Source organism: Anoplophora glabripennis, unplaced genomic scaffold, assembly GCF_000390285.2.
Source record: "Anoplophora glabripennis isolate ALB-LARVAE unplaced genomic scaffold, Agla_2.0 scaffold306, whole genome shotgun sequence".
NCBI classification, from domain to species: domain Eukaryota; kingdom Metazoa; phylum Arthropoda; class Insecta; order Coleoptera; family Cerambycidae; genus Anoplophora; species Anoplophora glabripennis.
In genome coordinates, this window is record NW_019417798.1 from 421,999 (window position 1) to 442,811 (window position 20,813).

General features: G+C 32.0%; 1 protein-coding gene across 5 annotated transcripts in view; it reads left to right on the top strand.

Moving 5' to 3' along the window:
* LOC108909265 (protein alan shepard) overlaps nt 1-20,813 on the top strand; it is a 161,076-nt gene that overhangs the window by 65,478 nt on the left and 74,785 nt on the right. For 2 of the 5 annotated variants that reach the window (XM_018713550.2, XM_018713551.2), the window contains exon 1: nt 9,002-9,275. The exons of the other annotated variants lie outside the window; for them this stretch is intronic. The gene's annotated coding sequence lies outside the window, so the exon portion shown is untranslated. Of the gene's footprint in view, nt 1-9,001; nt 9,276-20,813 lie in introns of those variants that run through there. 5 annotated transcript variants of the gene reach the window in all.

Consider the following 20,813-nt stretch of genomic DNA (forward strand, 5'->3'; position numbering starts at 1 on the left):
GTTTCTGAGTATGAAGTTTCTGAACTGCAATCAACTATTTGACGTCTAAGGGATCCTTAGTAGATATTTGAGCAAACTCAACGGCATTCGAAAGGGGAAGCCTTGTACTTTTAAATTATATGTATTTTTTTTTTGAAAAAGAATAGAAAATAATAGAATAGTGATAGAGCAATTCTGCTGCCAGACTCGGATTCACCGGGAATGTATATTAGTGTGTCTGCTTCTTGACCCTTGTTAACCTGTGTAATTAATATTTTGACAGTTTTACTCATTTAGAAGCCATACATTTTTTGACAGTTTGCAAATTGTTAGTCTTCCCACTGCACCCGTCACATGCGTTTGTTTATATTGCCATTGTCTGTTAGAAATTGCAAAATTACTACTAATAGTGTTAACTCTTTAAGCGCAGTGATTACAATTCTAAATCTCGATTAAAATACGGTATTTGGTAAAAGGTAAAACTATTTTGTATTTAATATTCTTAGAGTTTTAACGTCTCTGATTAACAGGTTAAAATTGTAGAATTAAAAACTACGATATTTCTTTTAAAAATAAGCCACTGGAACTAATTTTAAAGTTTATATCAAAATATTTGTTCAACAGTCTTTCTTTTGGTGTCGTTTTCAGTAGTAAAAGTTAGCCAAAATTGGACAGCTGCACCGCAAATAAAAACTGTAAAAATTCTTCAAAAATATGCACAGTTTTTGAGAAAAATTTCTAAAAAACTGAAATTTATTACTGAATGTTGTTTCTGCTGAATTTTATGACATCATCAGTTTTTGCTTGCTTAGCAGTAGTAGTATCCTTGTTATAGGTAGGTACTAATATGTTTTTGGCTTAAAATTAAGGAATTTATTTATATTTTAAGATTTTAAAATCCAGTGACCTGTAGTAGTACAAAAACATTATTATGTATTCATTATTAGTATTTATATTTATAATGAAGTATTTAAAAAATATATAATTGTTATACGATTATTTAGTCGTTAAACTCATTACTTTTTGTAAGAATATTCTTATCTTTTCAGTAAGTACACATAACGAGATAATTACAATTTGTTTACATGCACAAAAGTTCCAATAAATAAGTGGGACTAAAACAGTTGTTTGAATATCATTTGAACAGAATATTCATATAGGTAGGTATGTAGAAATAGAAAATTAGGTAAAATATCTCACTCCCAACTTGTCCAAAAGAATTATAGCCATGAATATCTCGGAAGTGGTATGAGATATAAAGTTAACTGAATTAGGAAAAGCTTCATGTGCGCTTTTAGCTGAGGCCATTAGTGTTCTCTTGTAACTGTCACAGATTATAAGACTCAATTTTTGTTTTTGAATAATTTTTGTATCTGTAAATATTAGAAACTATCCCAAAATAAGATGCAGTCACATCTGCTTGCTCATTGTTGACACGATTGGAATATGTAAGTTGACTTTACACCTGATATGTCGACCGAGTGGCACACTGATTATTTTAATTTTCAGTTTATGAATTTACTAGGTGTTTGTAATTTCGCGACTTTCTGTTGAAATATGTTTTTACTGTAAAATCGCAATGGAATTTATATAGTGCATGTTGTTTTTTATAAATTTGCTTCTAAGGTAAAATGAAGTGAAGCTCCTTTATGTAGTATAAGTGTATAACCTTACAAAATATTTATTTTAGGATCTAATGACAGTAAGATGTTTGTGCCTTCATTGTTAATTGTCTGTATGGTATCATATATTGTGAAAATGCATGTACATATATATGCATACCGCACCACGCGATGGAATTTAACAAAACAAATTTATGATGTGTATTTCTAAAGTAGTCTCAGTATAAGTACAACCCACACTCAAAGTAACACCCTGTATAATAGGAACCGAAATATATATTTTATTGAAATTGATAGAAGAAAATCTACATGCCTTAGCCGAAGTTTAACAACAGTTTTTCCTGAATTTGTTGACTAGAATTCTTTGAAATCGCAATTTTTGTCACTGATACATGTACTTACTTTCTTGAAGAGTACTTCCAGTAGTTCCTGAAGATATTATACCTCTAGATGTCGGAGCTCATCTTTGGTTTACCCATGATGGGGTTCTTGGTCATTCTAGTGAAAGAATAGGGAATTATATATGGAGACATTTAACATCTTTAACCTATAAAAAACATGTGTAAGATATCAAAGAATTGAGAAACTGCATTATTGATTCGTGATATTTTTTCTCTCCCCGTTTGAAGATGGGAATTTTCGACGAGGAATTACCTTATTTTGTACACATTTATTTATTTACAAAACCCATATTTATATTTGAAATCGTTCCCCGAAAAACTTAAAGCAATAATAATAAGCACTTTAATCTCTTGGTATGTAATAATGTTCTTATTGATAATTAATTTTACATATTCAGGTCACTGACACAAAATAGTTTATACACCTCAAGTCTTAAAGAATTAAAAGTACATTTAAAATAAATACACTTTAGTCCTCGAACAACAAGACTAACAATATAAATAATCGGTAAATAAATATGCACAGTTTTCTGTTGATTTCGTTTATCCACAATACGGGATAAATGTTTTCATTGTAAAGACCGTTACTCTTTCAGATTAATATTTATTTATTTATTTATCCAATTATAGTGCAGGAAAATACATGAATCTAGTTTAAAATTAGTATAATTACAAAAAAACATCTACTTACAACAATAAATATTAGCAGTGAATATAAAAAAATGTACCTAGCTTTATAGTATTAGCGGAAGGGTTTAAAATTTCAAAGTATGATTGGTAACTCATCCAATTAACGCACATTTTATAAATAGGAGAATTTTTAAGTACTACGAGTAGACAAATAAGGAGTTTGAACACCTGGAATATTATAATTAATGTTTCTTAAAATATATGGACAATCTATTACTGCAGATAAGTTAATACAAAAAAGATATGGGATAATATTCGCGACGTAGTATTGCCTTTAAATGAAATCTATGTAATTCCAATAATTCTGAAATACCACGAAGAGACTTGACATACTTTGAATTCTTTCCCAAATAATACTCCCATAATCTAATTTTGGCCTAACAAATCGTACATCCAGTTCAATACCTCCACAAGTGTAAATTATAACATTTTTGAGTAGAAGGAAATAAAACAATGGTGTTGTTTAATTAGTTCCATAATTAATTAGCTTGGAGAGGTATCTGTTTAAAGTTTTAATAGAGTATACTTACATGTTGCTGATACATAACGATTCATGGAAGAATTATAGACTTTGAAATAATATTAGAATTTTGTTAGATATGGCGTTATTGCACTGAAATGTTAATATTTTAAGGAGCCACATCTGCGCCATATCTGCAAAATATGGTATATTTTAAAACTTAATCACTTGTGGCTGTATTTCATTTTGAAGTTGGCACTGAAATACCGCCATAAAATCAAAAATTAAAAATTTGCAGTTACGGCGGTATTGAACTGGATGTACGAAATGCATTAAAAAGCAAAGTAAGAATTGAAGCATCTTTAAAATATTTAGTATTTCTCATAATAAAACTCAAATTTCTATAGGCATCAGATATGACGAACAAAAGTCAATATGGTGTCAAAGTTTTTACACCCTGCTCTTTTAAGTTAGTACATCTAGTTGATATAGTAAAACTTTGTAAAATTGATAACATTACACTTAGATATACAGGGTGGTCCAGATTGTAATAGACAAACTTCGGGAAAGTACTAAACAACAAAAATTAACATCACTTTGCTCTATGAACATAGGCGCAGATAACCACCGTTTATGAGATACTGGGCGTTGAAATTATCAAAAATAAAACAATTTTTTTAAATATACTTTACTTTAAATAAGAAAACGACATCCTTGTTTCTCCGCCACTGGTCTTTGAATTTGGACTATGTGCATACAAAACTAGGGGAAATATTTGAAAAAAAATGTGTACTAAATTTGGATAAATTTAATAAAGCCGTTTTCCAGACATTTAGAAAAAAATGTTTTATTTTTGTTAATTACAACGCCTTGTATCTTATAAACGGTGGCTTTCTGCGCCTATGTTCATAGAGCAAAGTGAACAAGCTCTTGAAAAAATATTTTTTTTTTGGTTTTTATTTATTTTTTTATTAAACAATGAAAGCCATTATTTGTTTCATATTTATTGTGAAGTGTACGAACGAAAAGCTCTATCGATTTTACAAATTAATGTTTGAAAAACTTAACCATTTCACATGTCCATAAGAAGGCATTTTCCTCAAAAACAAGCATTTCATTTAAAAATAGTCGGAGACTTTTTTTGCTGTAGAATAAACCGTAATATAAAAAAATATATTAATTTTTAAAAATTTCCAGTGGCGTACAAATTATATTAAAAATAGGGGTTATCAGAGCCCCTTGCGGACGCCTATGATTGATCTATTTTCATAATAATTTGTAAAATAGATAAAGCTTTTCATCCGTACATTTCTTACTAAATATAAAACAAACGACAAAAAATTTTTTTCAATAGTTTATATCTCTAAAAGGAAGCCTTTGGGAGAAGAAGTGTATACTTCAAAATTACATTATTTTGACGAGATGTATCGATGGTTAAAGTCCTAATCATAAAAAATTAATCACCCTGTATAACAGTCTTGAATGGAAACAGTATATACAGATAGTTTTAGATCACCATTTAATAGAGCATGCATTTAAATATTTTCTAATACATCATTTACGAATATAATAAATCACAGAGGCCCGAGCACTGGTCCCTGCGGAACCCCCGAACATTTAAAACTCTGTTACTTAAGTATGAATTAAAAAAATTTAAGAAAATCTAATGTCAATCCTGTGAAAGGCTCAACCATTACCTCAACGTGGGATATGAGTAGAAATCTTCTGGTGGCTTTTCGCGAGGCGTAACAATGCGACGCACGGTTCCGAGGAGTACTTACATTCCCGCGGCCAGCGTCTACGGTCTGTGGGAAAGAGAGCAGATCGGTAGGTAAGCCATCTCCTCGCGAAACGAAAACGGCCGTTCGCAAGCCAGACAACTATCTCCGACGACCTCGTCCGCATTTTTGCATACTACTCCTCTCTAAGCTCTTTGTTTGACAAAATGTAAAAATCGGCCCGTCCACCTGACCGCCGTTGAACCTGTGCCTGCCTGGTGGATCGCGGTCGACCTAGGCCGGCGATGTTTAGATAATTTCTCCGGCCGGGCGCTGTTGCCGGAGTGACTTGGAATTCTGAGATTATCCGATTTTTATCTCGGATGCATTTGGATTCTGAGCGATTGTACGAAGGTATATATTTATTAACAATATACATGTGTGTTGTTACATTGTAAATTTGTTACACCAAGTGCAGCAAAGCTCAATTACGAAACGTGTTACAGTAATAAAAATGTACTATAATTAAAAAATGTCAGGTGACAATAAAATGCATTTAAAAATTAAACAATTAAGTAAAACGTCAGAAAAATGTACAACAAAAATAAATAACAAAAACAATAATGAAAAAATAGGTGATGTTACCACTTTCGAATTGTATAGTCATTCCGAAGTCAGTTGAACATGTATAAAAACATCTAGCAATAAAATTTAATGAGTTTTATAGGCGTCTCTAAAAATGTTTTCTGCCAAAGGTGAAAAATTATAATAATTTGTATATAATGTGTAGAAAATTTATATTATATGTTCATTTCACATATTTTAATATTTATGTCCTTAAACCATTTTATTATATTGATGGTAAATTTCGTTTTGTTCCGTTTCAAAAGGTCTCCAAAATAATAATGTTGTAATAATATTAAAAAATATCCCTGTTATTTCTCCTTTTCTTCGGGATTGCAATATGATTAATAGAAGGTGCCTATAATCGCATATAATATATAATAATCGCTATAATATTAAATCTACCTAAAACACACCAAATTCCGCATTGCTGCATTGCACTGCTAGGCCATTTGTTGACAACCGAATTTATGGCCAAGTGGCCCAATGCGGCTGTTGTTTTCCCGTGCTCTCAGTCTTCAACTAGGCGACTGTGTGCTAAATAAAAATGGAAACAAGTTTTTCAAATATTTCAATGCCGAGTTGTTGCGTCAGGGACCGAACCTGATACATACTGCCAATCTCTTGGTTCTTCAATTGAGATCGGAAAGACCGAGGCGAACAGGAATAATTTTATTTTATAAGTAATTACTTCATCGTTGCTATATTTGAATTAACTAGTTTCTTTACCAAGAATATTAATTTTTTTAAATAATCATTTCATTTTCTATGTGACTGAAGGAAACTACCCCATTGGTCAAAGTTATTTTCGTGCATTTTAAAAGGAATGATGATTAACAGTTGTGACTTTTTTTAACTAAGGCATCCCTGAAAAGTTACAAAGTAATAGCACAATGTGGTGAAATATTTAGATATACTATTTTTTTATAGGAAGAAATTGTATATTATGGGCGACACAAAAAATTTTCGTGTAACAATGAAACAAAAGATGATTTTTTTTGATATTATGCTGCAACATAATCTCTCTTATTCCATAAAAAATGTCCTTATTGGCGTTTAAATTAGGCATCAATATCCTCTTTCAGAAATTGATTATAGTCGTTAAATGCTGAGACTTTTAATTTTTGAATAAAAAACAGTCAAACGGAGCTAAATCCGAACTTTACGACCGGTAGAGATGATGTAGTTCCAGGAAATGTGTTGGACTCTTGTTATAGTCTTTCCGATATCAATTGAAGAACCAAGAGGATGACAGTATGTACCAGGTTCGGCCGCTGACGCAGCAACTCGGCATTGAAATATTTGAAAAACTTGTTCCCATATTTATTTAGCCATACCCATATACAGGTCTGGTCGAACTAAACTAGGAGATGGTAGAAACGTATACGCCCAGTTGAAGAATGCGAGCGCGGACAAACGAAATACAAACACAGCTGCATTGGGACACTGGGCAATAAATCTCAGCTGTTGACAAGTGGTTGATAAATTGCCTAGTAGTGCAGTGCAGCAATACGAAATTTGGTGAGGTTCAGGTAATTTTAATTTATTATAGATACCTTCTATTAATCATTGATATTACAATTGCGAAAGGGAGAAACAATATTATTTCAACTTGGCATTTTGGAGACCTTTTGAAACGGAACAAAACGAAATATACCATCAATATAATAAAATTGTTTGAGGGCATAAATAATTTAAATCTGTTGTTGGCCAAATGAACATATAATAGAAATTTTCTGCACATTGTATAAAAATTATTATAATTTTTTACCTTCATCAGAAAACTTTTTTAGGGACGCCTATAAAACATTAGATTTTATTGCCAGGCGTTTTTTTACATGCTCAACTGACTTCGGAAAGACTATACTTCATTCCTGTCATCGTAATACTTTTCGGGGATATTCAACAAAGATAGTTCTTATTTGGTCCCAAAAGACGTCCTAGTTGAAGATTGTTTCAGGATCTAATGTTTCTGGATTTTGAAAAATTTACTGCCTATAGATTTTGTTCGGAAGTCAATAAATTTGGAACACACCTGAAGCTTTTANTGAAATATTTAGATATACTATTTTTTTATAGGAAGAAATTGTATATTATGGGCGACACAAAAAATTTTCGTGTAACAATGAAACAAAAGATGATTTTTTTTATATTATGTTGCAACTTAATCTCTCATATTCCATAAAAAATGTCTTTATTGGCCTTTAAAATAGGCATCAATATCCTCTTTCAGTGCATAATTGATTACCGTCGTTAAATGGCTTCTGAGGCTTTTTTTTAATAAAAAACAGTCAAACAGAGCTAAATCCGAACTTTACGACCGGTAAATATAGTTTAGAGATGAGGTAGTTGCAGAAAATGTGTTGGATTCTTGTGATAATCTTTCCGATATCAATTGAAGAACCAAGAGGATGACCGTATGTACCAGATTCGGCCGCTGACGCTGCAACTCGGCATTTAAATATTTGAAAAACTTCCCATATTTATTTAGCCATACCCTTATACAGGTCTGGTCGAACTAAACTAGGAGGTGGTAGAAACGTATTCCCCCAGTTGAAGAATGCGAGCGCGGGCAAACGAAATACAAACACAGCTGCATTGGGCCACTGGGCAATAAATATCAGCTGTTGACAAGTGGTTGACAAATTGCCCAGGAGTGCAGTGCAGCAATGCGGAATATGGTGTGATTCAGGTAATTTTAACTTATTATAGACACCTTCTATTAATCACTTATATTATAATTGCGAAAGGGGAAAATAATATTATTACAACATGGCATTTTGGAGACCTTTTGAAACGGAACAAAACGAAATTTACCATCAATATAATAAAATTGTTTGAAGACATTAATAATTAAAATATGTTGTTGGCCAAATGAACATATAAGTATGTAATAGAAATTTTATTGCCAGGCGTTTTTTTTTGTTCAACTGACTTCGGAAAAACTATACTTCATTCCTGTTATCGTAATACCTTTCAGGGATATTCAACAAAGATAATTCTTACTTGGTCCCAGAAGACGACCTAGTTAAAGATTGTTTCAGGATCTAATGTTTCTGGATTTTGAAAAATGTACTGCCTATACATTTTATTCGGAAGTCAATAAATTTGGCACATGCCCGAATCTTTTACTCGTGCCTACTTGATTATTTAGAATTGCCAAAACGCTTGGTTTAAATCAGAGACAGTAATGTCCGGTGCCTTCCAGTTTCACAGAACTCATTTTATTGGTGCAAGACTTTGTAAAACATAAACCAATAAACGAATTGAAATCAAATTTGACACACAAGTGGAAACAGGTTGTCGCTATTGAATGGTACTAAGCCACGCACAGTCAATGTTTCTGTCATGTGCTAGGAAGATATTTTTCTAGTATTCCTCGTATCTATCTGACAGTTCCAGTTGCGGTACTTGTCTTCTGGGTAAACTTGGCAACGGCGCCCGTCTCGTCCTATCGAGCGGTACGCCGAGCGTAGAAGACGCACGGAGCACACTCCGACCCGTAGCTCCAAACGCCGCGTTCGCTATCGCGCCGCGACAGTCGACTCTCTGCAACCTTCAAAGTAAATCATGTGATCCGTGCATGTGTGTCATACTCATATGTTTATGTGCCAGATATTGTTTTGTTTTGTCGCCTTCGTAGCCGTCACGATAGCTACGGTACCGACGTCGTCGCCGTCGTCGGTGTGATATTTTTTCTTTTGCTGTTCTGTGATATGTGCAGTGCCTTCTTTTTCCGTTCGGATATTTTTGGGGATTATCAGCGAGCAAGTCGCCTTAGGTGAGTCCAAATGCTGTTTTTTTTTTCTAGGTGAGGCCGCCTGCCGTGGGGGTAGGGGACAAAGGTTGTCACCAGGGGTTAAGGAACTGCGCGGCGGCGGTCCACGGTGTTGATAAGCTGCACTGACGAATTTGACCCGATCGAAAACGCTTTTCAAATATACAGGGTCGAGCAAGAAAGGTCAACGGACAGATACAGTCGATTTCCAACAAACTGCGTACGGAATGACCAGTCCTCGCTGCCATTTGTCTTTGACATCTGTGACATTTTTTTTGGGATAAATTCAACTATCAACGCGAAAATCTAATATTGTTTGGATTGGAAGTCAGCGTCCTTTTTCTTTCTAATATCTTTAAGATACACCTATAAGCGTTAATTAATTCCCTGGTTTTATTAAGTATTTATATACAGTACGCGCCTAAAGTATGGAATAAATTCAGTAAAAACAAAACAAATTATTTTTGGGAAAAATCCTCTAACAGATCGTTTTTTAATTTAAAAAATACATATTTTAGCATAAAAGGCGATTTTCAACCGTCATTTGTTTTCGAGTAATGACGTCATCGACATTTTTTAAATAGCCACCCACTATTTTTTTCTTGATTCTGAAAGATCGTTTCATTGTCGATCGGACAGTATTAAAATGTTTCCATCTTACATAGGAAAGTTTTCGTGTAAATGACGATTGAGTGTTAGAAAACGTAAATTTTATTCATTAAAAAAATAACCATTCCTATGTCAAGCAAATACAATTTATTAAGTTTTCTACCTAAATTAAGTGTTCGAATTGCCACCCACCGACTTCTTGACAATACGCAAGTCTGTGTAAAAATTCTTCTTGCACATTATGAATTATTTCTGGGGTAACTGTGTATTTCATCTATAATACAATTTTGGAGTTCTTCTAAATTATGTTGTCTATTAACGTACACTTTGGACTTTAAGTAGCCCCATAAGAAATAGTCCAGGGGTGTAAGATCTGGGGATCTCGCGGGCCATTCTACCGGTCCTCGGCTGTCGATCCACCTCCTAGGAAAACAATTTTCCAGAAAATCTCGAACAGGGCGCGCATAGTGTGGAGGTGCACCGTCTTGCTGAAACCATATGGTGTCATCAGGAATATCAGGGTCATTATCGTTACGAAAAATTACTGCAAAAGCTGGAACAAGGTCATTTTGTAAAAACTCTAAATATCTTTCTCCTGTAAGGCTTCCTTCAAAGAAGAAAGGCCCGACTATTTTGTTGTCAACTATTCCAGCCCACACATTTAATTTCTGTGGATGTTGGGTAGGTCTCTGCGATCCAATGAGGATTTTCCCGATTTCAATACCTGCAAGTTTGACGGTTCACTGTACCATTGAGACAAAACGTGGCCTCGTCTGAAAAAAGTATTTGCCGGTGTAAATCTCTATTTACTTGACATAAATCCATCATAATTTCACAAAAGTGTAAGCGGCGGTCGGGATCGTCTTCATTGAGTTCCTGCACAAGTTGAATTTTGTAGGGATGATTTTTTCCTTCCTCAGGATCTGACTAATTTCATTGTTTAATGCAACTGATCGTGAAGTATTATGAGGATTATCTACCATACTTATCAAAATGTTCTGTTTGTGATCTTCTCTAACGCTTGGATGTCCGGGTTTTGGAATATCTACAACTTTGCCAGTTTCTCCAAATTTAGATTCTATCTTACTGACTGTTGATTGGCTGATACTGCGTTCTAGTATTATCCCCGCATCCGATAAGAATTAAAATTTCAATTCTTTGTATGACAGTTAAATGTGCCATAATACTTTAAATTTCACAATAATTTTTATATCGTTTACAATACTTAGAAAGTCGGTATGACAGTGACACTCAGGCATTTCGAAAAACTAAATTTAATAACGTTTTTGCTTTATTTTAATTGATTTGGGTTTTCTAACATTCAATCGTCATTTACTCGAAAACTTTCGGTTGAAAATCGCCTTTTATGCTAAAATATGTATTTTTTAAATTAAAAATCGACCTGTTCGAAGATTTTTCCCAAAAAAAAATTGTTTCGTTTTTACTGAATTTATTCCATACTTTAGGCGCGTACTGTATAATAAAATATTGAGTTTCCCGAAACTGAAACAATATGTATATACATATTAGATTTTTGTGGAGGGATAAGGATAAATTTTGTTTTAACCAAACCGAGATATCGCTCAAATTGGACTACTCTGTAAATCAAAATAGGAGCGGTCACACATCTTTATCTCTTCCTGTGTAAATACAGAAATTATAATTATCTTTTGTAGCCGTAACAAATTTTCCTACATATAAAATTATTTTGTAGATAATATTTTTATTAGTGCAGATGTAGCGGAGTAAATTTAAACGGCTCTTTCTGTGTTAAAGAAAAATATTTTTGATTTTACTCACGCTTTATAAATACCGTGACATTGTAAATTTCGTATCCGTCTTTAAAAAAAAACAAATCGCGTATTAAATGTGTATTATTTCCGAAGGTTGAATGTATGAAATAATGCAATGATGTGCCGCTTTCTCATTATTCCAGCTATACAAAACAAGCCGTGATAACCTATTTATAGGTTTTCTCAGCGAATTCATAATCTTGCATTGGAAGAAATATAATGGGGCGCCTTGGGAAGCCAGGGATAAAAATATGACGCATGCATTTTTATGGGTTTGTTTTCTTGGGCGAGGACTTGAAAAAATGGCGGATTCGCCGGTGGTATACCTTTACAGGCCCTTAATAAAATATTATTGTCATTGGTATAACAATTTGGTACATGCTCAATGTCTGCTTTTTAGGGAAAACTTATAGATATATTTCCAAAAATTCTTGAATTTCAATCAAATTTATTTTACTCAGTTCCCATATTTATTTCCAAAACATGTTTTGTTCTTAAGGGTTGATTTTTATATTATACGACGATTCATAAACCAACAGATACAAAGCAAATGACCAGAATTGCTTAAGGTTGCAGATATTTTCCTTTTCACATTACTGTAAATACCAAAGCGTTTTAGAGTTGTTTGGAATTCTTATCAAATTGAGCGCCATCTAGCGGATAAACGAAACAATTTTTTATAAATTGCTTTTGAAACACCATATGGTAAGGTCGCCTAAACGCTTGTCTTTTGTCATTTCATTTACAAATCACTGTGAGAAAAACAAAAGCTTAAAAAAAAGATAATTTAAAAATTGGGAAGCGTTAACGCCAGTTTCTGAAGAAATGGCAATATTTTTCTCACTTTGAATTCACTTTATGTTCCCCAAACGTTTTTTTTATTTATCTCGCAGGACAACAATATTAAATATTTTCGGAATAATTGACCAATTGTTGCAACCAGTAAAACTTGAAATATCAGGTAAACGAGTAGATAATAAATAAATACTAACACCTTGCAGAGAACCTGTTTTGCAGTAAACTTATTTTTTTATCCCTAAACTGAATCTAAAATTAAATTCGTGAAATAACAGTGATTCTACAAACGTTTATTATTTTTAGATTCATATCGGTACTTTTTCCATTGTTTATTATTTTGGTGCTAGGTTAACAAAGACGTGTTTCACATATAATAGGGGAAACACTATCTAGCTTATGTTATTAATATACGGGTAAAATATTACCGTTATGAATTTTTCACATTTAATACAACTCAAAGTATAAAACAAATGCCTAAATTTAGTAATATTACAAAAAATACTACTAATTGCAAATATGCTTATTTAAACTTAAACTTTTTATATAAAATTAATCTTAACTTAAACTTATTACAAATTATTAGTCGCCTCATTCTTTGAGGAAATCCTATAAGAGATGTTTAGAAAAATATTTTAAAAAATTTGTACATAGCTCAGTTTTGTGTATTTCTTCGAAATTTTTCAAAATAGTGAGTTGTTGAAGTTATTAATTATTCCACCCTTTTTCTGAATGTGTTCCAAGGTAAGTCTATCCACATCCTAGAAAATGATAAATACAACCTTGCCAAATGAAAGATTTCTTTATTGGTAAAAGATATATACATTAATCCTTTTATTTCATAAATTATATAATGTTTAATTCTGTTTTTATGTGGTTTTTTATTCACCATTTCCTAGCATAATCTTGCTTACATTGGTATAGTCCTTCCGAAGTCAGTTGAATATGCAAAAAACATCTGGTAATAAAATTTAATGAGTTCCATAGGCGTTCCTAAAAAAATTCTCTGCTAAAGGTAAACAATTATTATAATTTGTATAATGTACAGAAAATTTCTATTGTATGTTCATTTGGCCAACAACATATTTTAATTATAATTATAGGTTCTTCAATTGACTTCGGAAAAACTATATCTAAAACTTCTTTTTGCTTTTCCACCATTTCAATTTCTTAAGATGTTTTTGGTATGTTTATGACTAACTAATTTATTTCCTATTCCTTGATCAAATTTTCATAGAGGTTCTGTCTCTGTTACGTTTCTCATAGCTTCTATACAGGGTGTTGCAGCGCCGGTGGGTTTTTAACTTTTAAGGCAGTTTTCTCGTCAAAAATACAAAACAGGGTAACTGATATTCTTGAAACAAGATCTAGCGCTCCTACAATTCTTTAAATATTGGATGTAAAATACATTTTTATGAAGTAGTTACTGAAAATATGGAGTTTAAAATACCTAATATTTTCTGTATTTTTTTTTAAACCGCTCTTCAGTTAAAAGAACATAAACGATAACAAAGGCAACAGTATTTTTAGCTGCGAAGCATAGATGGAAATAGGAATAACTAGAAGTTGTGCACAAATTCTCACTTATTTGAACAAAAGATGCATTCCACCTTTCCGTAATTATGTACCTCTTATTTGAGCAAAGTTTAATTATTGCTCTTAATCTATGATTCGCTGTCGACTAGTACTTAAATTTTGTCATGGTTTTTCCTACTTTTAATCGTAAAAGGAAACTTTTTTGGATGCGTGTAATTGTTTACTTCATTGGAATATGTAAAGTGACCGTAATATCCACCTAAACTAAAGTCATTGATATACAGATTCACAAATTAAGCACGATATTTTAAGAAAGTAACATATGTGGATAGCCACATAACAATATTAGTTAATATTTAATGAATCATTACAAAAGTATAAGTTTTTTGAATAATTGGCAATAATAAAAATATGATGACTTTAAATAACGGGTTGCAAACTCATACAAAGGCAGTGCCGCTACGTTAGTATTATTTAGTTGGTTTAAAAAGACGACAACTATCAACACTGATACAACTCCGGTCTAGGTGCTGTCCAGTGACGGCGTAGACAAGAATTTTAGTGCAGTTTAAAAAATGAATACTCGAATGTTTATTTCATTAAATGAATAATAGTTTAAAACTAAAAAAAGCTGTCACCCTGTACGTATACCAAATATTTAAAGCATTGTATCTGCAACGGATCTCGTTCAAGTTTCAACGTAGTAAATCTGGAATATCGAATAAATAAGGTTATTTATACATACAAGCACGACTGTATACATAATATATAAAATGAAGGAAATCCTTGCCTTGCGAAAACAACTCCTGCATTTCATTCTCCGCCGTGGCGTGTTCACGAAATAAGTTTCCTTTAATGAACGTAACTCATTAGTGGTTCGTGTTACGGACGCGGGGAAACCAGTTAGAAAATTTAGTGCCAGTTAGCGACGACGCAAGAAACCCATTTTAAAATTATCAACACCTGAGCGGGTGATTCAACGTGGAAACTCGCGATCGACATTATTTCGCAGCCGATTGGATGGATGATGTCACCGAGGCATTCCGGGTTCTTTTGGACGCTTGGATGCCGCCGGTGTACTTAATAATGGCCAAGTGGCAATATCATGGATTTGCAGCCAATAAAAAAATAAATACAACTTTTTAGTTGTCCGATCTTTCTTATTTTAAGAGTTACAGAAATGGTTAAATGGGCAAAAATGTGCAGAATTTTACGCCCATCACGTATTCGCTTCTAATTTAGAAAATTCCGAAGATATTCTAAGAAAACCGATTTTATATTTCCTTTGTTAGTCGTATTTCACTTGTTTTTAGAAATTTTAGGACAAAAATGTGTAGTTAGATATAAAATGATGTAAGGAATCTATTTTTGCTGTGTTTTGTTTTTGTTATGGACGCCATATTGAATGTTTATCTCATTAGAAGAAAAGGGAAATTCTCTTTATAACCATGCATAATTTATGGTGTTTTCGCAAATTGTCCAGTCACTGAACAGGGTTCGCAGTGGCTGGGAAAACCGGGAATACCGGGAAAAGTCAGGGAATTTGTTATTCTTCATAAAAAACAGGGAATAGTCAGGGAATTTTAAAAATATTCATGAAAGTCTGGGAATTTGATGTTTGCAACTGGAAATTTTGTGAAAGCCGACCCTGGGTTCTTGAAAGAGAAAACTATTTGTGGTTTTGAAACCTTTATAAGAGGTTGTTATGGTATAAAAAAGATTTTGGAGTCCAGTCGAAAAAAAATTTAATGCATAAACACCAATTAGTATGTAAAAATAAACTACAAGTGACCTGGATTTTTTTTTGTAAGTCAGGGAAAACCTGGAAAAGTCAGGGAATTCTTTATTACTTTTGAACTATGAACCCTGCAGAAGGCGAAAGTAAGGTAAAAGCTCCCAATTTTTTTCGGATGGCATGGATTTTCCTAAAAATTTGCATACAAACTCATCTGACCCCCCACTTCAAAAGTTATATTATCTAGACGTGTGCTTTTTTTCTATTTGGAGGTGAAAACTATCCTTGTACGAAAAAAATGCGAAAATCGAAGATATACGTATTTTGATTATTCAATTCATGTTCAAATATGTTGGATAAAGTTCCTTTCATGTTTTTTAATATAATTTTTGAAATTTAATTACTTTTCAACCCTTAGAAATCCTTAAAAACTACGCTTTCATGGCCAAAAAAATAGAAAAAAAAATTTTCAACAGTTTAAAATATTCTTTTGGTGCATTCACAATGTACATATTGCATTTCCTTTGTTATTCATTAGAAAGCTTACGACTCATTATAAAGTAAACCATCCCTTATAATAAAATAAACAAAAAATATTGAAAGCTTGAAATGTTTTAATGGTATGCATATGTTGAATTATAAACTTTTTATTGGTTTTCAAATGATCTATGATATATTGCAACTTTTCAGCCACCCAAAAAAACATTATGGATGACCTACCCTTCATAAAAAACCCTACCCCTTATAGAAAAATTTCCTAAAAATTATATGTGAGTATGATGATAATAATTTTTTTTAATTTTATTGAATTTATTCTTAATATTTTTTTATTAAATTAATTTCAAATAAATTTTTTTTATATACATTATAAATGGATGTATTGTACAAAATGTTTTAAAAATGGTCTGTTATTTTTTACATGTGTATATAATGCTGCCAACCTGTGCGTATACAGAATTTCTCGCTTGGTGACAACCTAAATTCGAGGCCTCGGCTAATTTCCGAATGTACACATACATATATATGTGAACTCGGATACGTGTGTGTATGTATATTATTAAAATACTTACTCAAATCAGTTCACAAGTACTCCAAAATACACAAAGATGATCGTAATTTACCCGCTCCGAAAATTTTACCGAAAAAATGTAAATAATTTTAACCATAACTTTTGTAATTTTAAAGTTATAAATTTACTTAAAAAAACCATTTTGTAGGGAATTTAAAGCACTTTAAGTTATGTGATTTGCAATTTTTTTGAGCCCTTCGTTTTTTAGATTTGTAAGCTAAAATGGCTCAGGAAAGGCAGTCTTGGAGCTTAGTTTTGAGCTTCTAAAACTCTTGTCAAATTTTGTCCTACAAAAATTTAAAAAAGCATATTGTTCAGTAAGAATAAACCTACAATTTCTTAGTCTATCATTTTTTATAACTTGTTAGTTTTTGAAATATTTTGAAAAAAGGCGATTTTTAAAAAACTGAAAAATTTTATTCAAAACTAAATGAAATATTTCTAAAATCGATCAAATTCCCAGAATCTACTGTTACTAATAAAGTAAATTGCAGAAGGAATCGTTTAATTTTTTTTTCGTCGTCATTAATTTTAATACCGACTTTTTTCCTCAAAAATCAAGACAATAATTTTATTTTGATTGTAACTTCATTAGTTTTCATGCTAACGACTTTTACCACTCAATTTAAAGATCTTTTCAAGAACTTTAATTAGTGTTATATAAGTTTTCCTCAAAAAACCTTTAGTTTTTCCGCTACAAGACGTTGAACATTTCGATTATAGCTACATATCTTCAAAATTGACTTCAACTTGTAGTTTTGAGATATTCGCGAAAAATGGCTAAAAAAATGCATTTTTTTGGGCTAAAAACGAACATGTTTAGGCGCAAATAACTCAAAAAGTATTGCCTGTACAAAAAATTTGTATAGAACATTTTTTGCTTGGAATTCGTCCCTTATCGAATCGTATATAAGGTTATTTTAATAAAAAAATTCCCACCCTCCAGAAGGGGTGGCATCCACCCCTAGGGTAAAAGCACACATCGGCACTATATAACTTTTGTTTCTTAGGCTATTCCCTAGTTACAGTTCAAATTCCACGTCAATCCATTCCATCCGAAAAAATTGGTAGCCAAAATGCTTCAGTGTCATTCCAAATTTCATTTAGAACTGTTCCGGTTAATTCCAAAAAATGTCTCGTTATATAATCCCTTCAGTCTTTCTAAAATTATATTCTCGGGCAGTATTAAAAAAATTAAATAATCACTTATCACTCGCCTACCTCCAATGGAGCATAGAAAATATATTTTGCATTTTCTCAAACAAACACCATGTCAAGATTGTATATTTTTAAAAGTTTATTCTCTGCCAAATTTCAGATAAATATAAGATAACCTAACCTTACCCAACATCTGCGTCATATCCATTGTTCGAGGCAATCGCATTATTTATTGCGTGTTGAAAATTACATTTTTTTTTTTCATTACGATTCTGCTAAACCTGAGGCCAAATCGATATTTTTTTTTTGTAAAAAATAGTCAGGAGACGTCGAATCCTGCCTTGTTGTTTGTGAAGGTTTTAATTGTTTTTATCTAATTGTTATCATCAACACGTATCAGGTATTAAGTATCGTGTTACTTGGCTGTTCCTCATATTTTTTTAACGAGTTTTGTCAGATAAAAAATATTACAGCATAATAATAGTGTGGGAAACAATGGAAGTTGATTACGTGCTGGTGTCCGCATATATTTGTGGAAAATGTTCCCCTGATAACGCTTATTTTTACGTACTTTTTTGATATTTTTTGTTTTATAAAGCAATTCGCAATCAGTTATCGGTTCACGTGATTTTTCTAATAATAGCTAATATGCCTTTTGCGTGAGCGTTCACGTTTAGAACATAATTTCAGAAAATTTTTATAAATGTTCTCTAATTGTTTTTCATCTTTTTGAGGCGATTTGCCTTTCCGTGTTTTTTTTGTAGTATAAAAATTTTCTTTTGTATTTAGGTTTTTTGAAACATCCGTCATATTTTTCATTGATTAGTAGACATCGCAAACTAACGTCCTAACATTTCCGATCTCTATTGATTTGTTTTTTGATTACAAAAACATGTGATTTTTATAAGAAATTACTGAAATCGCCATTTCCTATAGTCTTGACAAAATTAATAGGTAGATGTGATAATGGTTGATGATTGTTTTGAATTGTTTAAAACATGGATATATGTTCTTGATCACATGCAGAACAAAAGATAATGCAAATTTTCAGTAAGACGATTGAACGGTGTTATAGAAATAATCTATAGTTTCTGGTAAATAAAATATTTATATTTTATTATTCTCTAAATTGTGCAAACGACACTAGCTTTAATTGAAATTTCATTTTGAAATTGCATTGTATTTTTTCGTCGTATGGTATCAGCATTTACTGATTGCGCTCTTAACTGTAATCAATTCAATATAGAACTAAATTTGGACGTATTAAACGAATAGCCTTGCGTGTTTAAGCCGCATATTTCAGTGTAATAATTTTTAATTACAGTACAGGAAATATTAATTATAATACTAATAATTTATTCCCCGAAATAAATTAGCTGTTATTAATACTAGGATTCCTCGAATCAGTTTTACATAATTTAAGTTTAGTGTATGTATACAAGGTGTATTTAAGTATATCGTAACTTGGATGAGGTTATTCCTCTTATCAATTTAAACCAACAACCCTTTAACAAAAAAGAACTAGTTTTCAAGATATAAAAAAATATGTATCACTTAGTTTTCCAATTAGATATTTATATACAAATCTGTTATCCATTGGTGAAGTTACTGAGTATCTTTAACATAAGAACAGCAAAATTTATACCTCGCTTAGTATTTTGGAAACTGGATAAGTGCATTTAATTGCTAATGGAATAAGAAAAAAATTGACAAAATTTGACTCAAACAGATTAAGGATCCAATTTATAATCGTTAAGTATTGTGTAAAATAAATGTTATAGTTGGTATTGTTACCTTTTATATATGGGTCATCACAAAGCAGTTAATCTCGACAACAGCCGGGACATTCGCCAGAAATTAAGAGGGTATATGAAACAAATAACAAAGTTACTGTTCTATCAATAAAAAAAAAATAAATAGGTAACTCACCGGGGGTTACACTCCCCCTAACTTTATCATTCATGGTACATCCTTCTATACGTTTCCATTATATGAATTAGCAAACATGTACCATTCTAGTGTGTGTCAATCTAAGCGGAGGTAAGATCCCGTAGAACTTACAAGGCACACTTCGAAGGAACCACAACCATTAAGACCGGGAACACGCGGCACGCCCTGGAGTTTTCATAAACATAAACAAGTATGGCATATTACTCACAAATTCACAATTCATTGAACAAATGTATTTAACCTAGCACACACATATAATAATCAACCTTATTCGGACGCTCACCAGGCATCACTGTCACTGGCATTCTGGGCTACATTTTGGTACTCATAAATTACATTATCTCAAGGGCAAATAAACACTTGGCTGGCGCATTCCGTGTGAACAGCTAAGGTTTGACTCAAAGCAACCACGATAGTTTTCATTTCATAATAAAATATTTATTGATTCCTATTATTATTACAATACGTTAAAAATAAACAATTGCTTGCGCTATATTAGGGTATCTTTAACTGTAAATTTTAGTTTCTGGACGAGATCACTTAGGGAGTTGAAATTACTGAACATGGTGTCTCGGAATTTATTTAAAATGTGAACAAATGAAATTTTTTCTTTGTGTAACTATTTAAATACCTATATAGATGGAACTTTAAAATTTTATTTTTTATACACAAATTCTTGCGTTTTTATTCAAAATTACTCGAATAGAAATAATGAAATTTTGTTTAAATGGAGAAAGCAAAACATGTTTGTATTGTTTGTGTCTATTAGGCAGCAATAATGCAAGAGGTGTTTTTTGTGTAAAAAAGAGAGAAAAGTATTAAAGCTCTGGTCTTAAATAAGCAGGGTATATGCACATCAATCTGAAATGTCTGGAATTATCAGAAAATTTCATTGA